This window comes from Oncorhynchus kisutch, unplaced genomic scaffold, assembly GCF_002021735.2.
Source record: "Oncorhynchus kisutch isolate 150728-3 unplaced genomic scaffold, Okis_V2 Okis07a-Okis12b_hom, whole genome shotgun sequence".
Lineage (NCBI taxonomy): Eukaryota > Metazoa > Chordata > Actinopteri > Salmoniformes > Salmonidae > Oncorhynchus > Oncorhynchus kisutch.
In genome coordinates this window covers 13,677,744-13,703,746 of record NW_022261984.1, presented here as the reverse complement: position 1 = coordinate 13,703,746, position 26,003 = coordinate 13,677,744, and the positions used below count along the sequence as shown (strand labels likewise).

The following is a 26,003-nucleotide window of genomic DNA, read 5'->3' as shown; positions in this document are numbered from 1 at the left end:
TATGGTACCACTGAGATATGGTTTAATGGGGAATATGGACCACTGAGATATGGTGTAATGGGAAATATGGTACCACTGAGATATGGTGTTAATGGGGAATATGGTAACACTGAGATATGGGGAATATGGTACACTGAGATATGGTTTAATGGGGAATATGGTACCACTGAAATATGGTGTAATGGGAATAAGGTACCACTGAGATATGGTGTTAATGTGGAATATGGTACCACTGAGATATGGGGAATATGGTACCACTGAGATATGGTGTTAATGGGGAATATGGTACCACTGAGATATGGGGAATATGGTACCACTGAGATATGGGGAATATGGTACCACTGAGATATGTCGTAATGGGGAATATGGTACCACTGAGATATGGTGTTAATGGGGAATATGGTACCACTGAGATATGGTGTTAATGGGGAAGATGGTACCACTGAGATATGGTGTTAATGGGGAATATGGTACCACTGAGATATGGTGTTAATGGGGAATATGGTACCACTGAGATATGGGGAATATGGTACCACTGAGATATGGTGTTAGTGGGGCATATGGTACCACTTGAGATATGGTTTAATGGGGAATATGGTACCACTGAGATATGGTCTAATGGGGAATATGGTACCACTGAGATATGGTGTTAATGTGGAATATGGTACCACTGAGATATGGGAATATGGTACCACTGAGATATGGTGTTAATGAGGAATATGGTACCACTGAGATATGGGGAATATGGTACCACTGAGATATGGGAAATGGTACCACTGAGATATGGTGTTAATGTGGAATATGGTACCACTGAGATATGAGGAATATGGTACCACTGAGATATGGGGAAATGGTACCACTGAGATATGGTGTTAATGTGGAATATGGTACCACTGAGATATGGGGAATATGGTACCACTGAGATATGGTGTTAATGTGGAATATGGTACACTGAGATATGGGGAATATGGTACCACTGAGATATGGTGTTAATGGGGAATATGGTACCACTGAGATATGGGGAATATGGTACCACTGAGATATGGGGAATATGGTACCACTGAGATATGGTGTTAATGGGATATGGTACCACTGAGATATGGTGTTAATGGGGAATATGGTACCACCGAGATATGGGGAATATGGTACCCACTGAGATATGGTGTTAATGGAGAATATGTACCACTGAGATATGGGGAATATGGTACCACTGAGATATGGTGTTAGTGGGGAATATGGTACCACTGAGATATGGGGAATATGGTACCACTGAGATATGGTGTTAGTGGGGAATATGGTACCACTGAGATATGGGGGAATATGGTACCACTGAGATATGGTGTTAATGGGGAATATGGTACCACTGAGATATGGGGAATATGGTACCACTGAGACATGGTTTAATGGGGAATATGGTACCACTGAGATATGGTTTAATGGGCAATGTGGTACCACTGAGATATGGTTTAATGGGGAATGTGGTACCACTGAGATATGGTTTAATGGGGAATATGGTACCACTGAGATATGGTGTTATGGGGAATATGGTACCACTGAGATATGGTCTAATGGGGAATATTGTACCACTGAGATATGGTGTTATGGGGAATATGGTACCACTGAGATATGGGGAATATGGTACCACTGAGATATGGTTTAATGGGGAATATGGTACCACTGAAATATGGTGTAATGGGGAATATGGTACCACTGAGATATGGTGTTTAATGTAGAATATGGTACCACTGAGATATGGGGAATATGGTACCACTGAGATATGGGGAATATGGTACCACTGAGATATGGTGTTAATGTGGAATATGGTACCACTGAGATATGGGGAATATGGTACCACTGAGATATGGTGTTAATGTGGAATATGGTACCACTGAGATATGGGGAATATGGTACCACTGAGATATGGTGTTAATGTGGAATATGGTACCACTGAGATATGGGGAATATGGTACCCACTGAGATATGGGGAATATGGTACCACTGAGATATGGGGAATATGGTACCACTGAGATATGGTGTTAATGGGGAATATGGTACCACTGAGATATGGGAATATGGTACCACTGAGATATGGTGTAGTGGGGAATATGGTACCACTGAGACATGGTTAATGGGGAATATGGTACCACTGAGATATGGTTTTAATGGGGAATGTGGTACCACTGAGATATGGTTTAATGGGGAATATGGTACCACTGAGATATGGTGTTATGGGGAATATGGTACCACTGAGATATGGTCTAATGGGGAATATGGTACCACTGACATATGGTTTAATGGGGAATATGGTACCACTGAGATATGGTGTTAATGTGGAATATGGTACCACTGAGATATGGGGAATATGGTACCACTGAGACATGGTTTAATGGGGAATATGGTACCACTGAGATATGGTGTGAATGGGGAATATGGTACCACTGAGATATGGTGTTAGTGGGGAAATATGGTACCACTGAGATATGGTTTTAATGGGGAATATGGTACCACTGAGATATGGTGTAATGGGGAATATGGTACCACTGAGATATGGTGTTAATGGGGAATATGGTACCACTGAGATATTGGGGAATATGGTACCACTGAGATATGGTTTAATGGGGAATATGGTACCACTGAAATATGGTGTAATGGGGAATATGGTACCACTGAGATATGGTGTTAATGTGGATCTGGTACCACTGAGATATGGGAATATGTTACCACTGAGATATGGGAATATGGTACCACTGAGATATGGGAATATGGTACCTGACATATGGGTAATATGGTACCACTGAGATATGGTGTTAATGGGGAATATGGTACCCTGAGATATGGGGAATATGGTACCACTGAGATATGTCGTAATGGGGAATATGTACCACTGAGATATGGTGTTAATGGGGAATATGGTACCACTGAGATATGGTGTTAATGGGGAATATGGTACCACTGAGATATGGTGTTAATGGGGAATATTGGTACCACTGAGATAATGGGGAAATGGTACCACTGAGATATGGTGTTAATGTGGAATATGGTACCACTGAGATATGGGGAATATGGTACCACTGAGATATGTGTTACTGTGGAATATGGTACCACTGAGATATGGGGAATATGGTACCACTGAGATATTGGTGTTAATGGGGAATATGGTACCACTGAGATATGGGAATATGCTACCACTGAGATATGGGGAATATGGTACCACTGAGATATGGTGTTAATGGGGAATATGGTACCACTGAGATATGGGGAATATGGTACCACTGAGATATGAAGGTAATGGGGAATATGGTACCCACTGAGATATGTTTAATGGGGAATATGGTACCACTGAGATATGGGGAATATGGTACCCACTGAAGATATGGTTTAATGGGGAATATGGTACCACTGAATATGGTGTAATGGGGAATATGGTGAGAATGGGGAATATGGTACCACTGAGATATGGTGTTAATGTGGAATATGGTACCACTGAGATATGGGGAATATGGTACCACTGAGATATGGGGAATATGGTACCACTGAGATATGGTGTTAATGTGGAATATGGTACCACTGAGATATGGGGAATATGGTACCACTGAGATATGGTGTTAATGTGGAATATGGTACCACTGAGATATGGGGAATATGGTACCACTGAGATATGGTGTTAATGTGGAATATGGTACCACTGAGATATGGGGAATATGGTACCACTGAGATATGGTGTTAATGTGGAATATGGTACCACTGAGATATGGGGAATATGGTACCACTGAGATATGGGGAATATGGTACCACTGAGATATGGTGTTAATGGGGAATATGGTACCACTGAGATATGGGGAATATGGTACCACTGAGATATGGTGTTAGTGGGGAATATGGTACCACTGAGACATGGTTTAATGGGGAATATGGTACCACTGAGATATGGTTTAATGGGGAATGTGGTACCACTGAGATATGGTTTAATGGGGTATATGGTACCACTGAGATATGGTGTTATGGGGAATATGGTACCACTGAGATATGGTCTAATGGGGAATATGGTACCACTGACATATGGTTTAATGGGGAATATGGTACCACTGAGATATGGGGAATATGGTACCACTGAGATATGGTGTTAATGTGGAATATGGTACCACTGAGATATGGGGAATATGGTACCACTGAGACATGGTTTAATGGGGAATATGGTACCACTGAGATATGGTGTGAATGGGGAATATGGTACCACTGAGATATGGTGTTAGTGGGGAATATGGTACCACTGAGATATGGTTTAATTGGGAATATGGTACCACTGAGATATGGTGTAATGGGGAATATGGTACCACTGAGATATGGTGTTAATGGGGAATATGGTACCACTGAGATATGGGGAATATGGTACCACTGAGATATGGTTTAATGGGGAATATGGTACCACTGAAATATGGTGTAATGGGGAATATGGTACCACTGAGATATGGTGTTAATGTGGAATATGGTACCACTGAGATATGGGGAATATGGTACCACTGAGATATGGTGTTAATGTGGAATATGGTACCACTGAGATATGGGGAATATGGTACCACTGAGATATGGGGAATATGGTAACACTGACATATGGGGAATATGGTACCACTGAGATATGGGTAATATGGTACCACTGAGATATGGTGTTAATGGGGAATATGGTACGACTGAGATATGGGGAATATGGTACCACTGAGATATGTCGTAATGGGGAATATGGTACCACTGAGATATGGTGTTAATGGGGAATATGGTACCACTGAGATATGGTGTTAATGGGGAATATGGTACCACTGAGATATGGTGTTAATGGGGAATATGGTACAGAGCGCTGAGATATGGTGTAATGGGGAATATGGTACAGAGCGCTGAGATATGGTGTAATGGGGAATATGGTACAGAGCGCTGAGATATGGTGTAATGGGGAATATGGTACAGAGCGCTGAGATATGGTGTAATGGGGAATATGGTACAGAGCGCTGAGATATGGTGTAATGGGGAATATGGTACCACTGAGATATGGTGTAATGGGGAATATGGTACAGAGCGCTGAGATATGGTGTAATGGGGAATATGGTACCACTGAGATATGGTTTAATGGGGAATACAGTACCACTGAGATATGGTTTAATGGGGAATATGGTACCACTGAGATATGGTGTTAATGTGGAATATGGTACCACTGAGATATGGTTTAATGGGGAATATGGTACCACTGAGATATGGTGTTAATGTGGAATATGGTACCACTGAGATATGGGGAATATGGTACCACTGAGATATGGGGAATATGGTACCACTGAGATATGGTGTGAATGTGGAATATGGTACCACTGAGATATGGGGAATATGGTACCACTGAGATATGGTTTAATGGGGAATATGGTACCACTGAGATATGGTGTAATGGGGAATATGGTACCACTGAGATATATGGGGAATATGGTACCACTGAGATATGGTTTAATGGGGAATATGGTACCACTGAGATATGGTGTATGGGGAATATGGTACCACTGAGATATGGTGTAACACTAATGGGGAATATGGTACCACTGAGATATGGGGAATATGGTACCACTGAGATATGGTTTAATGGGGAATATGGTACCACTGAAATATGGTGTAATGGGGAATAAGGTACCACTGAGATATGGTGTTAATGTGGAATATGGTACCACTGAGATATGGGGAATATGGTACCACTGAGATATGGTGTTAATGGGGAATATGGTACCACTGAGATATGGGGAATATGGTACCACTGAGATATGGGGAATATGGTACCACTGAGATATGTCGTAATGGGGAATATGGTACCACTGAGATATGGTGTTAATGGGGAATATGGTACCACTGAGATATGGTGTTAATGGGGAAGATGGTACCACTGAGATATGGTGTTAATGGGGAATATGGTACCACTGAGATATGGTGTTAATGGGGAATATGGTACCACTGAGATATGGGGAATATGGTACCACTGAGATATGGGGAATATGGTACCACTGAGATATGGTGTTAGTGGGGCATATGGTACCACTGAGATATGGTTTAATGGGGAATATGGTACCACTGAGATATGGTCTAATGGGGAATATGGTACCACTGAGATATGGTGTTAATGTGGAATATGGTACCACTGAGATATGGGGGAATATGGTACCACTGAGATATGGTGTTAATGAGGAATATGGTACCACTGAGATATGGGGAATATGGTACCACTGAGATATGGGGAAATGGTACCACTGAGATATGGTGTTAATGTGGAATATGGTACCACTGAGATATGAGGAATATGGTACCACTGAGATATGGTCTAATGGGGAATATTGTACCACTGAGATATGGTGTAATGGGGAATATGGTACCACTGAGATATGGGGAATATGGTACCACTGAGATATGGTTTAATGGGGAATATGGTACCACTGAAATATGGTGTAATGGGGAATATGGTACCACTGAGATATGGTGTTAATGTGGAATATGGTACCACTGAGATATGGGGAATATGGTACCACTGAGATATGGGGAATATGGTACCACTGAGATATGTTAATGTGGAATATGGTACCACTGAGATATGGGGAATATGGTACCACTGAGATATGTTAATGGGAATATGGTACCACTGAGATATGGGGAATATGGTACCACTGAGATATGGTGTTAATGTGGAATATGGTACCACTGAGATATGGGGAATATGGTACCACTGAGATATGGGGAATATGGTACCACTGAGATATGGGGAATATGGTACCACTGAGATATGGTGTTAATGGGGAATATGGTACCACTGAGATATGGTGGGGGAATATGGTACCACTGAGATATGGTGTTAATGGGGAATATGGTACCACTGAGATATGGTTTAATGGGGAATATGGTACCACTGAGATATGGTTTAATGGGGAATATGGTACCACTGAGATATGGTTTAATGGGGAATATGGTACCACTGAGATATGGTGTTATGGGGAATATGGTACCACTGAGATATGGTGTAATGGGGAATATGGTACACTGAGATATGGTGTAATGGGGAATATGGTACCACTGAGATATGGTGTTAATGGGGAATATGGTACCACTGAGTTATGGGGAATATGGTACCACTGAGATATGGTTTAATGGGGAATATGGTACCACTGAGATATGGTGTGAATGGGGAATATGGTACCACTGAGATATGGTGTTAATGGGGAATATGGTACCACTGAGATATGGTTTAATGGGGAATATGGTACCACTGAGATATGGGGAATATGGTACCACTGAGATATGGTGTTAATGTGGAATATGGTACCACTGAGATATGGGGAATATGGTACCACTGAGATATGGTCTAATGGGGAATATTGTACCACTGAGATATGGTGTTAATGGGGAATATGGTACCACTGAGATATGGGGAATATGGTACCACTGAGATATGGTTTAATGGGGAATATGGTACCACTGAGATATGGTGTAATGGGGAATATGGTACCACTGAGATATGGTGTTAATGGGAATATGGTACCACTGAGATATGGGGAATATGGTACCACTGAGATATGGGGAATATGGTACCACTGAGATATGGTGTTAATGTGGAATATGGTACCACTGAGATATGGGGAATATGGTACCACTGAGATATGGTGTTAATGTGGAATATGGTACCACTGAGATATGGGGAATATGGTACCACTGAGATATGGTGTTAATGTGGAATATGGTACCACTGAGATATGGGGAATATGGTACCACTGAGATAATGGGGAATATGGTACCACTGAGATATGGGGAATATGGTACCACTGAGATATGGTGTTAATGGGGAATATGGTACCACTGAGATATGGGGAATATGGTACCACTGAGATATGGTGTTAGTGGGGAATATGGTACCACTGAGATATGGTTAATGGGGAATATGGTACCACTGAGATATGGTTTAATGGGGAATATGGTACCACTGAGATATGGTTTAATGGGGAATATGGTACCACTGAGATATGGTGTTATGGGGAATATGGTACCACTGAGATATGGTCTAATGGGGAATATGGTACCACTGACATATGGTTTAATGGGGAATATGGTACCACTGAGATATGGTGTTAATGTGGAATATGGTACCACTGAGTTATGGGGAATATGGTACCACTGAGACATGGTTTAATGGGGAATATGGTACCACTGAGATATGGTGTGAATGGGGAATATGGTACCACTGAGATATGGTGTTAGTGGGGAATATGGTACCACTGAGATATGGTTTAATGGGGAATATGGTACCACTGAGATATGGGGAAATGGTACCACTGAGATATGGTGTTAATGTGGAATATGGTACCACTGAGATATGAGGAATATGGTACCACTGAGATATGGTCTAATGGGGAATATTGTACCACTGAGATATGGTGTTAATGGGGAATATGGTACCACTGAGATATGGGGAATATGGTACCACTGAGATATGGTTTAATGGGGAATATGGTACCACTGAAATATGGTGTAATGGGGAATATGGTACCACTGAGATATGGTGTTAATGTAGAATATGGTACCACTGAGATATGGGGAATATGGTACCACTGAGATATGGGGAATATGGTACCACTGAGATATGGTGTTAATGTGGAATATGGTACCACTGAGATATGGGGAATATGGTACCACTGAGATATGGTGTTAATGGGGAATATGGTACCACTGAGATATGGGGAATATGGTACCACTGAGATATGGTGTTAATGGGGAATATGGTACCACTGAGATATGGGGAATATGGTACCACTGAGATATGGGGAATATGGTACCACTGAGACATGGTTTAATGGGGAATATGGTACCACTGAGATATGGGGAATATGGTACCACTGAGATATGGTGTTAGTGGGGCATATGGTACCACTGAGATATGGTTTAATGGGGAATATGGTACCACTGAGATATGGTCTAATGGGGAATATGGTACCACTGAGATATGGTGTTAATGGGAATATGGTACCACTGAGATATGGGGAATATGGTACCACTGAGATATGGTGTTAATGAGGAATATGGTACCACTGAGATATGGGGAATATGGTACCACTGAGATATGGGGAAATGGTACCACTGAGATATGGTGTTAATGGGGAATATGGTACCACTGAGATATGGGGAATATGGTACCACTGAGATATGGTCTAATGGGGAATATGGTACCACTGAGATATGGTGTTAATGGGGAATATGGTACCACTGAGATATGGGGAATATGGTACCACTGAGATATGGTTTAATGGGGAATATGGTACCACTGAAATATGGTGTAATGGGGAATATGGTACCACTGAGATATGGTGTTAATGTAGAATATGGTACCACTGAGATATGGGGAATATGGTACCACTGAGATATGGGGAATATGGTACCACTGAGATATGGTGTTAATGTGGAATATGGTACCACTGAGATATGGGGAATATGGTACCACTGAGATATGGTGTTAATGTGGAATATGGTACCACTGAGATATGGGGAATATGGTACCACTGAGATATGGTGTTAATGTGGAATATGGTACCACTGAGATATGGGGAATATGGTACCACTGAGATATGGGGAATATGGTACCACTGAGATATGGGGAATATGGTACCACTGAGATATGGTGTTAATGGGGAATATGGTACCACTGAGATATGGGGAATATGGTACCACTGAGATATGGTGTTAGTGGGGAATATGGTACCACTGAGACATGGTTTAATGGGGAATATGGTACCACTGAGATATGGTTTAATGGGGAATGTGGTACCACTGAGATATGGTTTAATGGGGAATATGGTACCACTGAGATATGGTGTTATGGGGAATATGGTACCACTGAGATATGGTCTAATGGGGAATATGGTACCACTGACATATGGTTTAATGGGGAATATGGTACCACTGAGATATGGTGTTAATGTGGAATATGGTACCACTGAGATATGGGGAATATGGTACCACTGAGACATGGTTTAATGGGGAATATGGTACCACTGAGATATGGTGTGAATGGGGAATATGGTACCACTGAGATATGGTGTTAGTGGGGAATATGGTACCACTGAGATATGGTTTAATGGGGAATATGGTACCACTGAGATATGGTGTAATGGGGAATATGGTACCACTGAGATATGGTGTTAATGGGGAATATGGTACCACTGAGATATGGGGAATATGGTACCACTGAGATATGGTTTAATGGGGAATATGGTACCACTGAAATATGGTGTAATGGGGAATATGGTACCACTGAGATATGGTGTTAATGTGGAATATGGTACCACTGAGATATGGGGAATATGGTACCACTGAGATATGGGGAATATGGTACCACTGAGATATGGGGAATATGGTACCACTGACATATGGGGAATATGGTACCACTGAGATATGGGTAATATGGTACCACTGAGATATGGTGTTAATGGGGAATATGGTACCACTGAGATATGGGGAATATGGTACCACTGAGATATGTCGTAATGGGGAATATGGTACCACTGAGATATGGTGTTAATGGGGAATATGGTACCACTGAGATATGGTGTTAATGGGGAATATGGTACCACTGAGATATGGTGTTAATGGGGAATATGGTACCACTGAGATATGGGGAAATGGTACCACTGAGATATGGTGTTAATGTGGAATATGGTACCACTGAGATATGGGGAATATGGTACCACTGAGATATGGTGTTACTGTGGAATATGGTACCACTGAGATATGGGGAATATGGTACCACTGAGATATGGTGTTAATGGGGGAATATGGTACCACTGAGATATGGGGAATATGCTACCACTGAGATATGGGGAATATGGTACCACTGAGATATGGTGTTAATGGGGAATATGGTACCACTGGAGATATGGGGAATATGGTACCCACTGAGATATGAGGTAATGGGGAATATGGTACCACTGAGATATGGTTTAATGGGGAATATGGTACCACTGAGATATGGGAATATGGTACCACTGAGATATGGTTTAATGGGGAATATGGTACCACTGAAATATGGTGTAATGGGGAATACTGGTACCACTGAGATATGGTGTTAATGTGGAATATGGTACCACTGAGATATGGGGAATATGGTACCACTGAGATATGGGGAATATGGTACCACTGAGATATGGTGTTAATGTGGAATATGGTACCACTGAGATATGGGGAATATGGTACCACTGAGATATGGGGAATATGGTAACACTGACATATGGGGAATATGGTACCACTGAGATATGGGTAATATGGTACCACTGAGATATGGTGTTAATGGGGAATATGGTACGACTGAGATATGGGGAATATGGTACCACTGAGATATGTCGTAATGGGGAATATGGAACCACTGAGATATGGTGTTAATGGGGAATATGGTACCACTGAGATATGGTGTTAATGGGGAATATGGTACCACTGAGATATGGTGTTAATGGGGAATATGGTACAGAGCGCTGAGATATGGTGTAATGGGGAATATGGTACAGAGCGCTGAGATATGGTGTAATGGGGATATGGTACAGAGCGCTGAGATATGGTGTAATGGGGAATATGGTACAGAGCGCTGAGATATGGTGTAATGGGGAATATGGTACAGAGCGCTGAGATATGGTGTAATGGGGAATATGGTACCACTGAGATATGGTGTAATGGGGAATATGGTACAGAGCGCTGAGATATGGTGTAATGGGGAAATATGGTACCACTGAGATATGGTTTAATGGGGAATACAGTACCACTGAGATATGGTTTAATGGGGAATAGGTACCACTGAGATATGGTGTTAATGTGGAATATGGTACCACTGAGATATGGGGAATATGGTACCACTGAGATATGGGGAATATGGTACCACTGAGATATGGTGTTAATGTGGAATATGTACCACTGAGATATGGGGAATATGGTACCACTGAGACATGGTGTTAATGGGGAATATGGTACCACTGAGATATGGTGTGAATGGGGAATATGGTACCACTGAGATATGGTGTTAGTGGGAATATGGTACCACTGAGATATGGTTTAATGGGGAATATGGTACCACTGAGATATGGTGTAATGGGGAATATGGTACCACTGAGATATGGTGTTAATGGGGAATATGGTAACACTGAGATATGGGGAATATGGTACCACTGAGATATGGTTTAATGGGGAATATGGTACCACTGAAATATGGTTGTAATGGGGAATAAGGTACCACTGAGATATTGGTGTTAATGTGGAATATGGTACCACTGAGATATGGGGGAATATGGTACCACTGAGATATGGTGTTAATGGGGAATATGGTACCACTGAGATATGGGGAATATGGTACCACTGAGATATGGGGAATATGGTACCACTGAGATATGTCGTAATGGGGAATATGGTACCACTGAGATATGGTGTTAATGGGGAATATGGTACCACTGAGATATGGTGTTAATGGGGAAGATGGTACCACTGAGATATGGTGTTAATGGGGAATATGGTACCACTGAGATATGGTGTTAATGGGGAATATGGTACCACTGAGATATGGGGAATATGGTACCACTGAGATATGGGAATATGGTACCACTGAGATATGGTGTTAGTGGGGCATATGGTACCACTGAGATATGGTTTAATGGGGAATATGGTACCACTGAGATATGGTCTAATGGGGAATATGGTACCACTGAGATATGGTGTTAATGTGGAATATGGTACCACTGAGATATGGGGAATATGGTACCACTGAGATATGGTGTTAATGAGGAATATGGTACCACTGAGATATGGGGAATATGGTACCACTGAGATATGGGGAAATGGTACCACTGAGATATGGTGTTAATGTGGAATATGGTACCACTGAGATATGAGGAATATGGTACCACTGAGATATGGTCTAATGGGGAATATTGTACCACTGAGATATGGTGTCAATGGGGAATATGGTACCACTGAGATATGGGGAATATGGTACCACTGAGATATGGTTTAATGGGGAATATGGTACCACTGAATATGGTGTAATGGGGAATATGGTACCACTGAGGTATGGTGTTAATGTGGAATATGTACCACTGAGATATGGGGAATATGGTTACCACTGAGATATGGTGTTAATGTGGAATATGGTACCACTGAGATATGGGGAATATGGTACCACTGAGATTATGGGGAATATGGTAACACTGACATATGGGGAATATGGTACCACTGAGATATGGGTAATATGGTACCACTGAGATATGGTGTTAATGGGGAATATGGTACGACTGAGATATGGGGAATATGGTACCACTGAGATATGTCGTAATGGGGAATATGGTACCACTGAGATATGGTGTTAATGGGGAATATGGTACCACTGAGATATGGGTGTTAATGGGGAAATATGGTACCACTGAGATATGGTGTTAATGGGGAATATGGTACAGAGCGCTGAGATATGGTGTAATGGGGAATATGGTACAGAGCGCTGAGATATGGGTGTAATGGGGAATATGGTACAGAGCGCTGAGATATGGTGTAATGGGGAATATGGTACAGAGCGCTGAGATATGGTGTAATGGGGGAATATGGTACAGAGCGCTGAGATATGGTGTAATGGGGAATATGGTACCACTGAGATATGTGTAATGGGGAATATGGTACAGAGCGCTGAGATATGGTGTAATGGGGAATATGGTACCACTGAGATATGGTGTAATGGGGAATATGGTACAGAGCGCTGAGATATGGTGTAATGGGGAATATGGTACCACTGAGATATGGTTAATGGGGAATACAGTACCACTGAGATATGGTTTAATGGGGAATATGGTACCACTGAGATATGGTGTTAATGTGGAATATGGTACCACTGAGATATGGGGAATATGGTACCACTGAGATATGGGGAATATGGTACCACTGAGATATGGTGTTAATGTGGAATATGGTACCACTGAGATATGGGGAATTGGTACCCACTGAGACATGGTTTAATGGGGAATATGGTACCACTGAGATATGGTGGTGAATGGGGAATATGGTACCACTGAGATATGGTGTTAGTGGGGAATATGGTACCACTGAGATATGGTTTTAATGGGGAATATGGTACCACTGAGATATGGTGTAATGGGGAATATGGTACCACTGAGATATTGGTGTTAATGGGGGAATATGGTAACACTGAGATATGGGGAATATGGTACCACTGAGATATGGTTTAATGGGGAATATGGTACCACTGAAATATGGTGTAATGGGGAATAAGGTACCACTGAGATATGGTGTTAATGTGGAATATGGTACACTGAGATATGGGGAATATGGTACACTGAGATATGGTGTTAATGGGGAATATGGTACCACTGAGATATGGGGAATATGGTACCACTGAGATATGGGAATATGGTACCACTGAGATATGTCGTAATGGGGAATATGGTACCACTGAGATATGGTGTTAATGGGGAATATGGTACCACTGAGATATGGTGTTAATGGGGAAGATGGTACCACTGAGATATGGTGTTAATGGGGAATATGGTACCACTGAGATATGGTGTTAATGGGGAATATGGTACCACTGAGATATGGGGAATATGGTACCACTGAGATATGGGGAATATGGTACCACTGAGATATGGTGTTAGTGGGGCATATGGTACCACTGAGATATGGTTTAATGGGGAATATGGTACCACTGAGATATGGTCTAATGGGGAATATGGTACCACTGAGATATGGTGTTAATGTGGAATATGGTACCACTGAGATATGGGGAATATGGTACCACTGAGATATGGTGTTAATGAGGAATATGGTACCACTGAGATATGGGGAATATGGTACCACTGAGATATGGGGAAATGGTACCACTGAGATATGGTGTTAATGTGGAATATGGTACCACTGAGATATGAGGAATATGGTACCACTGAGATATGTCTAATGGGGAATATTGTACCACTGAGATATGGTGTTAATGGGGAATATGGTACCACTGAGATATGGGGAATATGGTACCACTGAGATATGGTTTAATGGGAATATGGTACCACTGAAATATGGTTGTAATGGGGAATATGGTACCACTGAGATATGGTGTTAATGTAGAATATGGTACCACTGAGATATGGGGAATATGGTACCACTGAGATATGGGGAATATGGTACCACTGAGATATGGTGTTAATGTGGAATATGGTACCACTGAGATATGGGGAATATGGTACCACTGAGATATGGTGTTAATGTGGAATATGGTACCACTGAGATATGGGGAATATGGTACCACTGAGATATGGTGTTTAATGTGGAATATGGTACCACTGAGATATGGGGAATATGGTAACCACTGAGATATGGGGAATATGGTACCACTGAGATATGGGGAATATGGTACCACTGAGATATGGTGTTAATGGGGAATATGGTACCACTGAGATATGGGGAATATGGTACCACTGAGATATGGTGTTATGGGGAATATGGTACCACTGAGACATGGTTTAATGGGGAATATGGTACCACTGAGATATGGTTTAATGGGGAATGTGGTACCACTGAGATATGGTTTAATGGGGAATATGGTACCACTGAGATATGGTGTTATGGGGAATATGGTACCACTGAGATATGGTCTAATGGGGAATATGGTACCACTGACATATGGTTTAATGGGGAATATGGTACCACTGAGATATGGTGTTAATGTGGAATATGGTACCACTGAGTTATGGGGAATATGGTACCACTGAGACATGGTTTAATGGGGAATATGGTACCACTGAGATATGGTGTGAATGGGGAATATGGTACCACTGAGATATGGTGTTAGTGGGGAATATGGTACCACTGAGATATGGTTTAATGGGGAATATGGTACCACTGAGATATGGGGAAATGGTACCACTGAGATATGGTGTTAATGTGGAATATGGTACCACTGAGATATGAGGAATATGGTACCACTGAGATATGGTGTAATGGGGAATATTGTACCACTGAGATATGGTGTATAAGGGGAATATGGTACCACTGAGATATGGGGAATATGGTACCACTGAGATATGGTTTAATGGGGAATATGGTACCACTGAAATATGGTGTAATGGGGAATATGGTACCACTGAGATATGGTGTTAATGTGGAATATGGTACCACTGAGATATGGGGAATATGGTACCACTGAGATATGGGGAATATGGTACCACTGAGATATGGTGTTAATGTGGAATATGGTACCACTGAGATATGGGGAATATGGTACCACTGAGATATGGTGTTAATGTGGAATATGGTACCACTGAGATATGGGGAATATGGTACCACTGAGATATGGTGTTAATGTGGAATATGGTACCACTGAGATATGGGGAATATGGTACCACTGAGATATGGGGAATATGGTACCACTGAGATATGGGGAATATGGTACCACTGAGATATGGTGTTAATGGGGAATATGGTACCACTGAGATATGGGGAATATGGTACCACTGAGATATGGTGTTAGTGGGGAATATGGTACCACTGAGACATGGTTTAATGGGGAATATGGTACCACTGAGATATGGTTTAATGGGGAATATGGTACCACTGAGATATGGTTTAATGGGGAATATGGTACCACTGAGATATGGTGTTATGGGGAATATGGTACCACTGAGATATGGTCTAATGGGGAATATGGTACCACTGAGATATGGTTTAATGGGGAATATGGTACCACTGAGATATGGTGTTAATGTGGAATATGGTACCACTGAGATATGGGGAATATGGTACCACTGAGACATGGTTTAATGGGGAATATGGTACCACTGAGATATGGGGAATATGGTACCACTGAGATATGGTGTTAGTGGGAATATGGTACCACTGAGATATGGTTTAATGGGGAATATGGTACCACTGAGATATGGTCTAATGGGGAATATGGTACCACTGAGATATGGTGTTTAATGTGGAATATGGTACCACTGAGATATGGGGAATATGGTACCACTGAGATATGGTGTTAATGGGAATATGGTACCACTGAGATATGGGGAATATGGTACCACTGAGATATGGGGAAATGGTACCACTGAGATATGGTGTTAATGTGGGGAATATGGTACCACTGAGATATGGGGAATATGGTACCACTGAGATATGGTCTAATGGGGAATATGGTACCACTGAGATATGGTGTAATGGGGAATATGGTACCACTGAGATATGGGGAATATGGTACCACTGAGATATGGTTAATGGGGAATATGGTACCACTGAAATATGGTGTAATGGGGAATATGGTACCACTGAGATATGGTGTTAATGTAGAATATGGTACCACTGAGATATGGGGAATATGGTACCACTGAGATATGGGGAATATGGTACCACTGAGATATGGTGTTAATGGGAATATGGTACCACTGAGATATGGGGAATATGGTACCACTGAGATATGGTGTTAATGTGGAATATGGTACCACTGAGATATGGGGAATATGGTACCACTGAGATATGGTGTTAATGTGGAATATGGTACCACTGAGATATGGGAATATGGTACCACTGAGATATGGGGAATATGGTACCACTGAGATATGGGGAATATGGTACCACTGAGATATGGTGTTAATGGGGAATATGGTACCACTGAGATATGGGGAATATGGTACCACTGAGATATGGTGTTAGTGGGGAATATGGTACCACTGAGACATGGTTTAATGGGGAATATGGTACCACTGAGATATGGTTTAATGGGGAATGTGGTACCACTGAGATATGGTTTAATGGGGAATATGGTACCACTGAGATATGGTGTTATGGGGAATATGGTACCACTGAGATATGGTCTAATGGGGAATATGGTACCACTGACATATGGTTTAATGGGGAATATGGTACCACTGAGATATGGTGTTAATGTGGAATATGGTACCACTGAGATATGGGGAATATGGTACCACTGAGACATGGTTTAATGGGGAATATGGTACCACTGAGATATGGTGTGAATGGGGAATATGGTACCACTGAGATATGGTGTTATGGGGAATATGGTACCACTGAGATATGGTTTAATGGGGAATATGGTACCACTGAGATATGGTGTAATGGGGAATATGGTACCACTGAGATATGTGTTAATGGGGAATATGGTACCACTGAGATATGGGGAATATGGTACCACTGAGATATGGTTTAATGGGGAATATGGTACCACTGAAATATGGTGTAATGGGGAATATGGTACCACTGAGATATGGTGTTAATGTGGAATATGGTACCACTGAGATATGATATGGGAATATGGTACCACTGAGATATGGGGAATATGGTACCACTGAGATATGGGGAATATGGTACCACTGACATATGGGGAATATGGTACCACTGAGATATGGGTAATATGGTACCACTGAGATATGGTGTTAATGGGGAATATGGTACCACTGAGATATGGGGAATATGGTACCACTGAGATATGTCGTAATGGGGAATATGGTACCACTGAGATATGGTGTTAATGGGGAATATGGTACCACTGAGATATGGTGTTAATGGGGAATATGGTACCACTGAGATATGGTGTTAATGGGGAATATGGTACCACTGAGATATGGGGAAATGGTACCACTGAGATATGGTGTTAATGTGGAATATGGTACCACTGAGATATGGGGAATATGGTACCACTGAGATATGGTGTTACTGTGGAATATGTACCACTGAGATATGGGGAATATGGTACCACTGAGATATGGTGTTAATGGGGAATATGGTACCACTGAGATATGGGGAATATGCTACCACTGAGATATGGGGAATATGGTACCACTGAGATATGGTGTTAATGGGGAATATGGTACCACTGAGATATGGGGAATATGGTACCACTGAGATATGAGTTAATGGGGAATATGGTACCACTGAGATATGGTTTAATGGGGAATATGGTACCACTGAGATATGGGGAATATGGTACCACTGAGATATGGTTTAATGGGGAATATGGTACCACTGAAATATGGTGTAATGGGGAATATGGTACCACTGAGATATGGTGTTAATGTGGAATATGGTACCACTGAGATATGGGGAATATGGTACCACTGAGATATGGGAATATGGTACCACTGAGATATGGTGTTAATGTGGAATATGGTACCACTGAGATATGGGGAATATGGTACCACTGAGATATGGTGTTAATGTGGAATATGGTACCACTGAGATATGGGAATATGGTACCACTGAGATATGGTGTTAATGTGGAATATGGTACCACTGAGATATGGGGAATATGGTACCACTGAGATATGGTGTTAATGTGGAATATGGTACCACTGAGATATGGGGAATATGGTACCACTGAGATATGGGGAATATGGTACCACTGAGATATGGTGTTAATGGGGAATATGGTACCACTGAGATATGGGGAATATGGTACCACTGAGATATGGTGTTAGTGGGGAATATGGTACCACTGAGACATGGTTTAATGGGGAATATGGTACCACTGAGATATGGTTTAATGGGGAATGTGGTACCACTGAGATATGGTTTAATGGGGTATATGGTACCACTGAGATATGGTGTTATGGGGAATATGGTACCACTGAGATATGGTCTAATGGGGAATATGGTACCACTGACATATGGTTTAATGGGAATATGGTACCACTGAGATATGGGGAATATGGTACCACTGAGATATGGTGTGAATGGGGAATATGGTACCACTGAGATATGGTGTTGTGGGGAATATGGTACCACTGAGATATGGTTTAATGGGGAATATGGTACCACTGAGATATGGTGTAATGGGGAATATGGTACCACTGAGATATGGTGTTAATGGGGAATATGGTACCACTGAGATATGGGGAATATGGTACCACTGAGATATGGTTTAATGGGGAATATGGTACCACTGAAATATGGTGTAATGGGGAATATGGTACCACTGAGATATGGTGTTAATGTGGAATATGGTACCACTGAGATATGGGAATATGGTACCACTGAGATATGGGTGTTAATGTGGAATATGGGTACCACTGAGATATGGGGAATATGGTACCACTGAGATATGGGGAATATGGTAACACTGACATATGGGGAATATGGGACCACTGAGATATGGGTAATATGGTACCACTGAGATATGGTGTTAATGGGGAATATGGTACGACTGAGATATGGGGAATATGGTACCACTGAGATATTCGTAATGGGGAATATGGTACCACTGAGATATGGTGTTAATGGGGAATATGGTACCACTGAGATATGGTGTTAATGGGGAATATGGTACCACTGAGATATGGTGTTAATGGGGAATATGGTACCACTGAGATATGGGAAATGGTACCACTGAGATATGGTGTTAATGTGGAATATGGCACCACTGAGATATGGGAATATTGGTACCACTGAGATATGGTGTTACTGTGTAATATGGTACCACTGAGATATGGGGAATATGAGTACCACTGAGATATGGTGTTAATGGGGAATATGGTACCACTGAGATATGGTGTTAGTGGGGGAATATGGTACCACTGAGATATGGGGAATATGGTACCACTGAGATATGGTGTTAATGGGGAATATGGTACCACTGAGATATGGGGAATATGGTACCACTGAGACATGGTTTAATGGGGAATATGGTACCACTGAGATATGGTTTAATGGGGAATGTGGTACCACTGAGATATGGTTTAATGGGGAATGTGGTACCACTGAAGATATGGTTTAATGGGGAATATGGTACCACGGAGCAATATAGGTGTTATGGGATATGGTACCACTGAGAGTATGGTCTAATGGGGAATATTGTACCACTGAGATATGGTGGATAATGGGGAATAGGGTACGCACTTGAGATATGGGGAATATGGGGACCACTGAGATATGGTGTTAATGGGGAATATGGGTAACCACTGGAAATATGGTGTAATTGGGAATTATGGTACCACTGAGATATGTTGTTAATGTGGAATATGGTACCACTGCGAGATTGGGGAAATATGTACCACTGAGATATGGGGAATATGGTACCACTGAGATATGGTGTTAATGTGGAATATGGTACCACTGAGATATGGGGAATATGGTACCACTGAGATATGGTGTTAATGTGGAACTATGGTACCACTGAGATATGGGGAGATATGGTTACCACTGAGATATGTGTTAATGTGGAATATGGTACCACTGGAGATATGAGGGAATATGGTACCACTGAGATATGGGTGTTAATGTGGAATATGTACCACTGAGATATTGGGAATATGGTACCACTGAGATATTGGAATATGGTGACCACTGAGATATGGGGAATATGGTACCACTGAGATATGGTGTTAATGGGTAATATGGTACCACTGAGATATGGTGTTAATGGGGAATATGGGTACCACTGAGATATGGGGAATAATGGTACCACTGAGATATGGTGTTAATGGGAATATGGTACCACTGAGATATGGGGAATATGGTACCACTGAGATATGGTGTTAGTGGGGAATATGGTACCACTGAGACATGGTTTAATGGGGAATATGGTACCACTGAGATATGGTTTAATGGGGATGTGGTACCACTGAGATATGGTGTTAATGGGGAATATGGTACCACTGAGATATGGTGTTAATGGGGAATAATGGTACCACTGAGATATGGGGAATATGGTACCACTGAGATATGGTGTTAATGGGGAATATGGTTACCACTGAGATATGGGGAATATGGTTACCACTGAGATATGGTGTTAGTGGGGAATATGTACCACTGAGACATGGTTTTAATGGGTAATATGGTACCACTGAGATATGGTTTAATGGGGAATGTGGTACCACATGAGATATGGTTTAATGGGGAATATGGTACCACTGAGATATGGGGTTATGGGGAATATGGTACCACTGAGATATGGGGAATATGGTACCCACTGAATATGGGGGAATATGTACCACTGAGATATGGTGTTAATGGGGAATATGGTACCACTGAGATATGGGGAATATGGTACCACTGAACATGGTTTATGGGGAATATGGTACCACTGAGATATGGGTTTAATGGGGAATGTGGTACCCACTGAGATATGGTTTAAATGGGGAATGTGGTACCACTGCGATATGGTTTAATGGGGAATATGGTACCACTGAGATATGGTGTTATGGGGAATATGGTACCACTGAAGATATGGTCTAATGGGGAATATTGTACCACTGAGATATGGTTGTAATGGGGAATATGGTACCACTGAGATATGGGGGAATATGGTACCACTGAGATATGGTTTAATGGGGAATATGGTACCACTGAAATATGGTGTAATGGGGAATATGGTACCACTGAGATATGTTGTTAATGTGGGAATATGGTACCACTGAGATATGTGGAATATGGTACCACTGAGATATGGGGAATATGGTACCACTGAGATATGGTGTTAATGTGGAATATGGTACCACTGAGATATGGGGAATATGGTACCACTGAGATATGGTGTTAATGTGGATATGGTACCACTGAGATATGGGGAATATGGTACCACTGAGATATTGGGAATATGGTACCACTGAGATATTGGGAATATGGTACCACTGAGATATGGGGAATATGGTACCACTGAGATATGGTGTTAATGGGTAATATGGTACCACTGAGATATGGTGTTAATGGGGGAATATGGTACCACTGAGATATTGGGAATATGGTACCACTGAGATATGTGTTAATGGGGAATATGTACCACTGAGATATGGGAATATGTACCACTGAGATATGGTGTTAGTGGGGAATCTGGTACCACTGAGACATGGTTTAATGGGGAATATGGTACCACTGAGATATGGTTTAATGGGGAATGTGGTACCACTGAGATATGGTTTAATGGGGAATATGGTACCACTGAGATATGGTGTTATGGGGAATATGGTACCACTGAGATATGGTCTAATGGGGAATATGGTACCACTGAGATATGGTTAATGGGGAATATGGTACCACTGAGATATGGTGTTAATGTGGAATATGGTACCACTGAGATATGGGGAATATGGTACCACTGAGACATGGTTTAATGGGGAATATGGTACCACTGAGATATGGTGTGAATGGGGAATATGGTACCACTGAGATATGGTGTTAGTGGGGAATATGGTACCACTGAGATATGGTTTAATGGGGAATATGGTACCACTGAGATATGGTGTAATGGGGAATATGGTACCACTGAGATATGGTGTTAATGGGGAATATGGTACCACTGAGATATGGGGAATATGGTACCACTGAGATATGGTTTAATGGGGAATATGGTACCACAGAAATATGGTGTAATGGGGAATATGGTACCACTGAGATATGGTGTTAATGTGGAATATGGTACCACTGAGATATGGTGTTAATGTGGAATATGGTACCACTGAGATATGGGGAATATGGTACCACTGAGATATGGGGAATATGGTACCACTGACATATGGGGAATATGGTACCACTGAGATATGGTGTTAATGGGGAATATGGTACCACTGAGATATGGGGAATATGGTACCACTGACATATGGGGAATATGGTACCACTGACATATGGGGAATATGGTACCACTGAGATATGGGTAATATGGTACCACTGAGATATGGTGTTAATGGGGAATATGGTACCACTGAGATATGGGGAATATGGTACCACTGAGATATGTCGTAATGGGGAATATGGTACCACTGAGATATGGTGTTAATGGGGAATATGGTACCACTGAGATATGGTGTTAATGGGGAATATGGTACCACTGAGATATGGGGAATATGGCACCACTGAGATATGGTGTTAATGGGGAATATGGTACCACTGAGATATGGGGAATATGGTACCACTGAGATATGGTGTTAGTGGGGAATATGGTACCACTGAGACATGGTTTAATGGGGAATATGGTACCACTGAGATATGGTTTAATGGGGAATGTGGTACGACTGAGATATGGTTTAATGGGGAATATGGTACCACTGAGATATGGTCTAATGGGGAATATGGTACCACTGAGATATGGTGTTAGTGGGGAATATGGTACCACTGAGATATGGTTTAATGGGGAATATGGTACCACTGAGATATGGGGAATATGGTACCACTGAGATATGGTTTAATGGGGAATATGGTACCACTGAAATATGGTGTAATGGGGAATATGGTACCACTGAGATATGGTGTAATGTGGAATATGGTACCACTGAGATATGGGGAATATGGTACCACTGAGATATGGGGAATATGGTACCACTGAGATATGGTGTTAATGTGGAATATGGTACCACTGAGATATAGGGAATATGGTACCACTGAGATATGGTGTTAATGTGGAATATGGTACCACTGAGATATGGGGAATATGGTACCACTGAGATATGGTGTTAATGGGGAATATGGTACCACTGAGATATGGGGAATATGGTACCACTGAGATATGGGGAATATGGTACCACTGAGATATGGTGTTAATGGGGAATATGGTACACTGAGATATGGGGAATATGGTACCACTGAGACATGCTTTAATGGGGAATATGGTACCACTGAGATATGGTTTAATGGGGAATATGGGACCACTGAGATATGGTTTAATGGGGAATATGGTACCACTGAGATATGGTGTTAATGGGGAATATGGTACCACTGAGATATGGGGAATATGGTACCACTGAGATATAGTGTTAATGGGGAATATGGTACCACTGAGATATGGTTTAATGGGGAATATGGTACCACTGAGATATTGTTTAATGGGGAATATGGTACCACTGAGACATGGTTTAATGGGGAATATGGTACCACTGAGATATGGGGAATATGGTACAAGTGAGATATGGTTTAATGGGGAATATGGTACCACTGAGATATGGTGTTAATGGGGAATATGGTACCACTGAGATATGGTGTTAATGGGGAATATGGTACCACTGAGATATGGTGTTAATGGGGAATATGGTACCACTGAGATATGGTGTTAATGGGGAATATGGTACCACTGAGATATGGGGAATATGGTACCACTGAGATATGGTGTTAATGGGGAATATGGTACCACTGAGATATGGGGAATATGGTACCACTGAGATATGGTTTAATGGGGAATGTGGTACCACTGAGATATGGTTTAATGGGGAATATGGTACCACTGAGATATGGTTTAATGGGGAATATGGTACCACTGAGATATGGTGTTAATGGGGAATATGGTACCACTGAGATATGGTTTAATGGGGAATATGGTACCACTGAGATATGGTTTAATGGGGAATATGGTACCACTGAGACATGGTTTAATGGGGAATATGGTACCACTGAGATATGGGGAATATGGTACAAGTGAGATATGGTTTAATGGGGAATATGGTACCACTGAGATATGGTGTTAATGGGGAATATGGTACCACTGAGATATGGTTGTTAATGGGGAATATGGTACCACTGAGATATGGTGTTAATGGGGAATATGGTACCACTGAGATATGGTGTTAATGGGGAATATGGTACCACTGAGATATGGGGAATATGGTACCACTGAGATATGGTGTTAATGGGGAATATGGTACCACTGAGATATGGGGAATATGGTACCACTGAGATATGGTTTAATGGGGAATGTGGTACCACTGAGATATGGTTTAATGGGGAATATAGTACCACTGAGATATGGTTTAATGGGGAATATGGTACCACTGAGATATGGTGTTAATGTGGAATATGGTACCACTGAGATATGGTTTAATGGGGAATATGGTACCACTGAGATATGGTGTAATGGGGAATATGGTACCACTGAGATATGGTGTTAATGGGGAATATGGTACCACTGAGATATGGTGTAATGGGGAATATGGTACCACTGAGATATGGGGAATATGGTACCACTGAGATATGGGGAATATGGTACC

The 26,003-nt window shown here is 41.6% G+C and overlaps 1 protein-coding gene across 1 annotated transcript in view; it reads left to right on the top strand.

Moving 5' to 3' along the window:
• The window catches only part of LOC116360193 (glyoxylate reductase/hydroxypyruvate reductase-like), a 47,638-nt gene that overhangs the window by 7,691 nt on the left and 13,944 nt on the right, over positions 1-26,003 (top strand). The gene's annotated exons all lie outside the window — the stretch shown is intronic.